The sequence below is a fragment of the Priapulus caudatus genome, unplaced genomic scaffold (assembly GCF_000485595.1).
Source record: "Priapulus caudatus unplaced genomic scaffold, Priapulus_caudatus-5.0.1 Scaffold12, whole genome shotgun sequence".
Taxonomy (NCBI): domain Eukaryota; kingdom Metazoa; phylum Priapulida; class Priapulimorpha; order Priapulimorphida; family Priapulidae; genus Priapulus; species Priapulus caudatus.
This window is the reverse complement of record NW_014577073.1, coordinates 454,580-463,128: the sequence shown is the minus strand read 5'-3', so window position 1 is coordinate 463,128 and position 8,549 is coordinate 454,580.

The window sequence follows — 8,549 nt, the reverse complement described above, 5'->3', positions numbered from 1 at the left end:
GGTGGAGAAGGAGGAAGGGGAGAAGGAGAAGGTGGTGGAGAAGGAGCGAGGGCCCGAGAAGCTAGTGAGAAGAGGAGGGGGAGAAGCTGGTGGAGGAATGAGAAAGGGTCAAGGGCTACAGACCGAGGAGGTTTCTTAGTTATAATTTTTAAAAGCAAAAGGCGATATGTAATATCTTATAAACGACATATAGTTTCAGTTATAATATGGATTAAATTTGCCCCTAAAATGAAGATCGTTTCGTAATAGCATTAGGTATAAATATATTGCCACTTTTGTGATTAGCCCTTCGGTCTGCTAATCTGCCAAAATAAATGTCAAATAAATACGCAACTTTTTCGGGGTGGCAGCACGGTCGCGGGTGTCATGGCGCCGTTCAAATTTCGTAGCATTGATGTGTAAATATAATTATAACAATTAAATTAGGTATCTGGTAACAAATACGTGTGGGTATAGACGATTTGTTATACAGTAAGTACAGTTGTATGCAGTAAAATCCTAGAGGCTACTGTCCCTTTAAGAAACACAATGCAACAAGGTACCATACGAACACAAAAACAGAAGAGACGTCACACTGGTGAGCCGTGACGAAGGTCAAGCACGCACCACGCGGAAAAACGTTACACTGGCGTGTGACCAGGATTACGGCCAATATTCTGAAAGACAACGCAACGAACGTTACAGTGGTGCTGCGTGACCAGGATCTTGCAGAGAGATGTGAGAGCCGAGAATACTACCGAGTGAAGGCTAGAGCATGCCGGTGATTCCACGGGGAACCGACAGGAGGGAAACCTCCTTGGTGTGGGACTCGACGGCGATCTCAGGCGGTACTCTCTCTGGGTACGCCGTCGGTCGCCTTGTAGAGGAGACCGCGGCGGTGGGGGCATACCCCGAGTCGGCTGGGTTGGTGACAGGGTCGGAGACTGTGAGCGACGACAGCCCAACGATAATGGAGCCATACACTGACTATGCCAAAGACGTAACCCCCACACCCAGCGAGCCGAGAGCGCAAGCTCCAGGCGTCACGCCGAGGCCGGCTGGGCATGTTACGTTCGGCATGCCCGATACTCAGCTAAAGACAAGCCGGTGCGGGAGAAACGATTTCACGGGCTCCGCCTTCACGGCGCCTCGCTGCGCCGAGTCCGACATGGATGGGTGCGACGGCAGAGGCAGGGATCGAAGTGGTGGAGCATGAGACGGCTCGTAGTATACCACAGCAAGATCTAATGAGAGCAAGACCGTTTACTGGGCGTGAAGATACCACCCTAGAAACGTTCTTGCTGCCCTCCGGGCTGAACTGCATAGCAGATTCTACCCGGCCGGACAGGAGTTGCAACACAAGGCAGCCATGGAGAAACGACGACGGCGACCTGAGGAAACGTGGCTCGAGTACGCACGGGAGTTGAAGAAACTCGTCAGTCGCGCACTCCCGAATTCCACGCTCGAGCAGCAGAGTGAGTGGGCGTTGTGGAGGTTTGTTGATAACCTACCGAGCGTTGGCCAGCGCGTATACGTGCTCGGCCAGCACGATAAGACAGAGCAGGCTGCCGCTCACGCGACGGAGTACGAGGTGATCGTAGGGGCTGATGTGCCGTGCAAGAAACCACACGTAGGGCAGGTTGGTGACTGACCGGGCCCGTCGCCAGGCAAACCCCCGGGAGGCAGACGACCAGCCGTTGGACGCCAGAGGAGCTAGCCGACCTAGCACAGATCAGGCGGGACGTCTTCAAACGAAGCGTAGTAGATCGTGACCAAGAGCGGAGATTCGACTACCCCATCTCGAGGCAGGAGCTATCATATGGCGACCGTAAGGCCGTATGGCCGTCGGCAGGCCATCAGAGAGCCGATCATCTGTTTCCGGTGTGGGAGACAAGGTCACATGGCGCGAGAGTGCCGTGGGCGTCAACCCATCAGCCAGCATGGGCGCACTGACGCCCGGCAGCCGACGCAGGTGGCGGCCGACCAGCCGATCACTAGCACACTGCCGGGAAACGAGTAAGGGCCGGAAGTAGATCCGCACTTCCGGCCCAGAGAAGAGCACGGCGTCGGATACCGAAACCACATGGTCATGTTGGCCGAGTGCAACCTCGACCGTCGTTTGATGTGTAAATAATTATAACAATTAAATTAGGTATCTGGTAACAAATACGTGTGGGTATAGACGATTTGTTATACACTAAGTACAGTTGTAACGATGATGGAGCCATACACTGACTATGCCAAAGACGTAACCCCCACACCCAGCGAGCCAAGAGCGCAAGCTCCAGGCGTCACGCCGAGGCCGGCTGGGCATGTTACGTTCGCCATGCCCAATACTCAGCTAAAGAGAAGCCGGTGCGGGAGAAACGATTTCACGGGCTCCGCCTTCACGGCGCCTCACTGCGCCGAGTCCGACATGGATGGGTGCGACGGCAGAGGCACTGCAGGGAAGTGGTGGAGCATGAGACAGCTCGTAGTATACCACAGCAAGATCGAATGAGAGCAAGACCGTTTACTGGGCGTGAAGATACCACCCTAGAAACGTTCTTGCTGCCCTCCGGGCTGAACTGCATAGCAGATTCTACCCGGCCGGACAGGAGTTGCAACACAAGGCAGCCATTAAGAAACGACGACGGCGACCTGAGGAAACGTGGCTCGAGTACGCACGGGAGTTGAAGAAACTCATCAGTTGCGCACTCCCGAATTCCACGCTCGAGCAGCAGAGTGAGTGGGCGTTGTGGAGGTTTGTTGATAACCTACCGAGCGTTGGCCAGCGCGTATACGTGCTCGGCCAGCACGATAAGACAGAGCAGGCTGCCGCTCACGCGACGGAGTACGAGGCGATCGTAGGGTCTGATGTGCCGTGCAAGAAGCCACACGTAGGGCAGGTTGGTCAGAACGGGGGCGGCACCGCCCTAGAGCCCACCGGGCCCGTCGCCAGGCAAACCCTCGGGAGGCAGACGACCAGCCGTTGGACGCCAGAGGAGCTAGCCGACCTAGCACAGATCAGGCGGGACGTCTTCAAACGAAGCGTAGTAGATCGTGACCAAGGGCGGAGATTCGACTACCCCATCTCGAGGCAGGAGCTATCCTATGGCGACCGTAAGGCCGTATGGCCGTCGGCAGGTCGGCGAGAGCCGATCATCTGTTTCCGGTGTGGGAGACAAAGTCACATGGCGCGAGAGTGCCATGGGGGTCAACCCGTCAGCCAGCATGGGCGCACTGACGCCCGGCAGCCGACGCAGGTGGCGGCCGACCAGCCGATCACTAGCACACCGCCGGGAAACGAGTAAGGGCCGGAAGTAGATCCGCACTTCCGGCCCAGAGAAGAGCACGGCGTCGGATACCGAAACCACATGGTCACGTTGGCCGAGTGCAACCTCGACCGTCGTGGCACGTAACTGCGATGATGTACGGCCGACACGTCAAGTTTATGGTTGACACCGGCGCTGATGCCACCCTGTTGGAACGGGGAGTGTACGAGGGGTTTCCTACGGAAAAACCTTTATTGAAGCCGGCCAGCATGGATATGTATGACGTACAGGGAAAACCGTTGGACTTGCTTGGAGAGATACAAGCCAAATTTTTGCTCGGCGGGAAGGAGTATGCTCAGGATATTCTCGTAGCAGAGATGGGAACGAAGTACGACATATTGGGCATGGACTTTCTCGCTAGTTATGACTGCCAGGTGGACGCTGCTCGCGGCCACCTGACAGTCGATGGCGTCCTGCACGTGCTGCATGGAGAGGAAAAGTTAGAACCGCGACGGGTGACTGCCATCCGCAGAGTAGTGATTCTCCCGGGGTGCGGCGCCGTGGTGGACGGCTCTGTCAGCAAACGGCCATGGAGAAGAGGACAACTGGCGATAGCGAAAGGTTCGCGCGGCCAGGTTCGCGCGGACAAAAGGACCGCGAGGCATCTTGATGGGGTGAAGCCTGGTAGATACCGTTGAGTGGAAGGTTCCCCTCGTGGTAGTTAACCTTGGTGAGGAGACGGTGGTCATAACACCGGGTGAAGACCTAGCACACCTTGAAGTGGCGGCACGAGTGGCACTCGTCAGCTCGGCCTCCTCGGTTCCAGAACCAGGGCAAGCCAGCTGGTCCTCGCTGCCTGACCACCTGCGGCAGCTGGTCGAGCGCGCGGACGACAGTCTCACCCGTGGGCAATGGTACGAGTTGGCTGAGCTACTAAGCTCCAATCGCAACCTGTTTGTGATGCCTGGGGAACCGTTGGAACATGCAGACCGTGTGCGCCACACGATCGACACCGGAGACCACTACCCCATCAAGCAGGCCCCTCAAAGGTGTCCGCTGGGGCGGCAGCACATCATGGATGAGGAGATTGATAAGATGCTTGCTGCCGACGTCATCGTACCGAGTAGCAGCCTGTGGGCGTCGCCGGTCGTCCTGGTGACAAAGAAGGATGGCAGCACTCGTTTCTGCTTCGACTACAGGCGTCTGAACGACGCTACACGCAAGGATGCGTACCCTTTGCCTAGGATCCACAATATGCTGGATGCCCTCGCCGGTAGCCAGTGGTTTACTACGTTGGACCTCGCCTCGGGATACTGGCAGGTCGAGATGCACCCCGAAGATAGGGCAAAGACGGCAATAGGAACAAGGCGGGAACTTTTTAACTTTCGGGTCATGCCGTTCGGCTTGGTCAACGCACCAGCAACGTTTGAACGACTCATGGAGCTAGTCCTCCGGGGGCTGCAGTGGGTCGTTTTTGGACGATCGTTCGAGAAGGCAGCCGAACACTTGCGGCATGTTTTTGCATGACTGCGCAAAGCTGGGCTGAAGTTGAAGCCGTTGAAGTGCAAACTCTTTCAGATGAGCGTGTCATTTTTCGGTCACGTGGTGTCGGCAGAAGGAGTGAGCTGCGACCCGGCAAAGCTGCGGGCTGTGCGAGACTGGGCGCCCCCCGCTAACGTCACAGACGTTCGCAGCTTCCTCGGGTTCGCCAACTACTACCGCCGTTTTATACCCAGCTTTGCTGATGTGGCGCGACCACTGACTGACCTCACAAGAGAGGGCTTTCCTTTTTGGTGGACGAAAATGTGGGAAAGCCTTCATGGAGCTGAAAAATAAGCTCACGTCTGCACCAGTGCTTGCCTACTCGCAAGAGGAGGGCAAATTCATACTAGATACTGACGCCAGCGCCAACGCCATGGGCGCAGGGTTATCGCAGATACAGGAGGGAGAGGAACGTGTGATAGCCTACACGAGTAAGAGCTTCGGTCCGGCTCAGCGTAGATACTGCACTACGAACCGCGAACTCCTGGCAGTGGTAACGTTTGTACGGCGGTTCCGCCACTATCTGTGTGGCCGCCCCTTCAGAGTGCGCACCGACCACGCCTCATTAACTTGGTTGCCCAACTTTAAGGAACCCAAGGGCATGATCGCCAGATGGATCGCCTTCTTGGGCACCTTTGATATAACGATTGAGCATCGACCCGGCAAGCAACATGCTAACGCAGATGGGCTCTCCCGGCAACCCATCTGCCGGAGGTGCAAGAGGGCGGACTGCCCAGACTGCACCGCAGGGGAGGCACAGGCCGGAGTAGCAGCCGGGCTGCATGAGCAAGCAAGAGCAAAGGCCGCAAGGACCGGCAGGCCGCCCGTGCTGCGGTTGGAACAGTAGAGTGAAGAGCAACTGCGGGAATGGCAGCGAGACGATGCGGCTATACGACGTATTATTCAGTTGAAGGCGAACAACCAGAGACGGCCCGGGTACCAGGAGATATATGGCGAGTCGTGAGACGGCAAGGCCTACTGGGGCATGTGGGAGCACCTCGAAGTAAGGCGAGGGCTGTTGTACCAGATGTGGATCCCCGAGAGCTGGCCAAGCATACCAGTCGCACAGCTGGTGGCGCCGCCGACGCTACGACGGGAGATAATGGACCTACTGCACGGGGGCATGTCCGGGCATCTGGGCGTCACGAAAACGCTTGCCCGCATTCGACAACGCTTTACCTGGCCCGGGCTGCGGGGATACGTACAGAGATGGTGCCGGCGGTGCGACTCTTGCGCAAGGAAGAAGGATCGAGGGCCGCCGTAGGAGAACTCTGCTGCAGCAGCAAGCCGTTGGGGCACCCATGGAAAGAATCGCGGTTGATCTTGCAGTGCGTTGTCTTCATCGGTTAAGTAATTGTAATTCTAGTTGGTTGCCTAGTAGGAATTGGGCTCTGTACCGTTAACAGGTACGTGGCGATCGCTCATCCGTTACACTACAATGTGCTGATGTCTTCGGAGTGCACTGGTTGGATCATAATCTCATGCTTAATGTACGTACTTTTACTGGGCATTGCAGCAATGAGCCAAGCTTCACATTTCTGGGAGCCGTCCTCGTTGTGTATGTCTGCTCCACTTGTCACAAACGGTTTCATGTATTTTTTTATCAATCACTACATTGTTTTGTTCGCCGTCATGGTTTACTGCTACACACAAATTGCCAAGATTGCATTGAATCACGTGCGGAGAATGGCCACGGCAACAGAAGCGGAGAGAGAGGAAATCTCTTCTTTTCACGCGATGCTAAAGATGTCAAAGATCATATTTACGGTTGTCGGCACCTCTGTGATTCTTCTTGGACCACACGTGATTCACGTCATTCTAGTCATCATCTTCCCTTCACATGGCATGCCACTGTTTCCAACACTACGAACTATTTGAACTAACGCGGTGATATTGAATTCGCTAATGAATCCAATCATTTACTTCTACAAGTACAAAGACTTTCGTTTGGCCACGAGAGAATTATTTGGTTGCAAGACGTCCACTGTTACACCGATCATTGAGCAACAGGCGTAATTTTATTAGATGTTGTTGTGTTAGCTTGCATGTTAGCCAGTATACACTTATCCGCATATGTCGCATTGTGTACGACATTTTTCTGCAGTGCAGTCAATAGAGACGTTTGTTTACACTAATATTATGCTGTATGTAGTAACATGGTAGGTTTATAATGCACTTCGCGTATTGTTAAGAAAATCGGAATATATAATATTATTATACGATGATATTGCAGTAGCGTGCGCAGGTTATATGGAATTATAACTAAATATAGGTCCGATGTGTCATATATGAAGTTGTCTTGCTTGTTTATCCCGAACCTGCTGATTTACACATCGGAGGCCGCATTAGTGTTGTTGCTCGTGCCTACAGTTTCAACGTAAACTATTGCGTACAATAACACTAATATCATGATACTGCGGGAGCTCTAAACAAGTTGACAGTGCGGTTTTAGGCTTCACACTGCAGCTTACATGTTTTGGTGTTTTTTGCGTGAGCCTCTATTACCTACTTCTACTATCACTGTGGCGCGCCGATCGCCGAGCGAGAAACGTATATAGCATGAAACGAAATGTTGTTTGTACTACTTTGATCGCTCCTCCCTATAATTTATCGCAGTAAATTATTGTCTATAATCATAGTAATATTATATATTAGCACGGGGACGCGTCCGGTAACCGGACGCCCAGCTCCCAGGCTACGCGTCCTGGCATCCATTTCACACGAGATCTGCAGGTGTTAGTAACAAATTGTTGCATGGAAACGCGTGCGTTGCGTTGTTTGTGGTCAATTTCGTACAGACTTCTACTATTTATTAAACTGATTCACAACAAAAACCGCACAGGTGAGTATCGTGTATGTTATGGCAAGTGCCCCACTTCTACGTCACGATTAGGCCACGCCCTCTTTCAAATCGTTGATTCTACTGGATTTACTATTAATTGTTTCAAGAGTTACAAAAACACCCTTTTTTGATAAAATACCTAAACGTAAGTATTAATATGGTGAAAATTACTGTTTAGTGTTTTTTACTGGAAAAAATAGTTGGGTTCACATATGAAATTAATGACCGGACGTGCAGCCTGCGAGCTAAGCGTCCGGTAACCGGACGCGTAACCACTGCAATATATAACCAACGTATATACTGCGTAATAGATATATATATACAAAGTACAAACACATATCTATTTGTGTTTGTACAGCGATCAATGATCCAATATGTATCCAATGTTACGTATGAGATGTAATTTATTATTATTGGATATCTGCTAGTTCCCTCTGCCTTCACTCCTAACCGCGCAAACTGTTTACAATCCACATAAATACATTTCTACGGCGTCATCACACATATACCCATCACAGCCATCATGGTAAGGTGAAGATTGGCATTCCCTCTTCCTTGATGAAGCCTGTTCGTTGCACTCGATCATCTGAGCGTGATCATTGCTTTCTTAAACTTTTTCAGTTTAGCTTCTTTGTTTCTGTCATTCTCTGTATTGGAATACCTTCATCTTTATTAAATCGCAGTGGCTACGCGTCCGGAACCGGTCGCCCAGCCTCCAGACTACGCATCCGGACATCCACTCACACAGTGATCGCGCGACTCGCGTACACGCATGATTGCGCAACGGGACGCTCTGCTGATTGCCGTAAATATAAAATATATGCACTGCTGCCGTCTATCCTTTCACCCGTCCTCTCTCGCTCTCTCTCGCTCTCAATCTCTCACACACACGCACAGCTCTCTCTCTCTCTCTCTCTCAATCTCTCACACAC